We start from the raw sequence: 1,446 nt of genomic DNA on the forward strand, positions 1-1,446 counted from the left end.
TGTAGCTGGGAAGATGATCTCCAGTAAACTAGAACAGGAAAAAAGCCTTTCTTTGGAATGATGTTTCCTGGCTGCCAAGGAAGGTTAGGTTCCAACAAAAGTATTTTCACTGCTCGACTGAGCTCAGGGCGGACACCGGAGTCTGTGTGGAGGAGACTGCAGAGCTTTTGCAGTACTTTGTCTCCCTGAGCAGTGTCATTTCTGTCTTGCCTGGTCTGAACCAGCTGTTCCTTGTTCAAGAGCTGATCCCTTGTAGACTAACACTTGATGGAGGGCACTTGCCCTGGAATAGTGCTGAGTGTCAGTGATGTGCCTGGAGCTGGCTGGGCTTCTGCCCTCTCGAGAGGTAAAGGAGAGGGACATGGTTCAGGCCCCTCTGGTTATCACTGCAGCTTTGGGCACTGGAGAGTTGTGGTTTTGCCCCCTACTTCAAGTGTTTATGCTGGTGGTTAAAGTCCTCTTCCTCTGGGAGAGCTTAATTTGGGGATCCCCTCACCTCCCCAAGCTTTTGGGTTCTGTGGGTTTGGAAGAGTTGGGGGGGTTAGTGATTTCTAATCTTTCCTGAAGCAGCATAAAGCAGCCACTTGAAGGGGCGACAGCTGAGTCCCACTGGGCATTTTCAAACCTGGTGTCACTTGCCACTGAGCCTTCTCATGTTGGGTACTGCTGGAAAAGGATCCCTTCACTGAGCTTCACGTTGTCATGGAAGTGGTTCAGTCTTATGGCTTGATCAAAACAGTTTCTATGCACAAATGGAATTTCTCATGTAAATAATTCACTCTTAAATGAGAAAAAGCGCTGCCTTGGTTTTTCAGACAAAGGCCAGGAGAGGTGAAGGTTAACTTGTGGTGTTGCCTGTGCTCTTTGGCAAATTTGCCTTCACAGGGAAAAGCTCAGGTGTCAAGCCTTTGCTTGTTAGAGAAGGTAGTAAAGGAGGACAGTCCATTGGTTTGGGCAAAGGCAGCTATCCAGGTGGGTAGGAATGCCTCATGTAATTCCAAATTTCACTAATCAAATCATGAAGAAAATATTGCCAAAAATGATCAGATATTTAGAATGCGTCACTACACACTGGAAGGCCGTGTCCATACCTTGTGGTGAACCTCTTACACTGGTCTTTTTCCTACAGTCCCTTCACTTAAAATGTTTATGCTTGTAGGAAAAAAAAAGCACCTGAGGACCTGAGTCCTAATGTAACTTAGCCTTGTCAGATCTTTGGAGGGTCAGAGGGTTTTGTGGTCATGCTGGCCATGATCCTTTGTTGAAAACTTTTCCCTTCCTACAGGATCAGAGCCTGGACTCCTGTAGTCAGAGACCACAAGTTTGTGACGTAAAGAACAGATTATCTGTGTTGCCAAGTGAGTTAGGCATAAACATGTCTTTTGAACTGTTTTTAAGTGTGCCAAACAGGCAGGTTTTCATGATGTGCATAACCAGCTTTATTTT

The sequence above is a fragment of the Corapipo altera genome, unplaced genomic scaffold (assembly GCF_003945725.1).
Source record: "Corapipo altera isolate COAL_440 unplaced genomic scaffold, ASM394572v1 75, whole genome shotgun sequence".
Lineage (NCBI taxonomy): Eukaryota > Metazoa > Chordata > Aves > Passeriformes > Pipridae > Corapipo > Corapipo altera.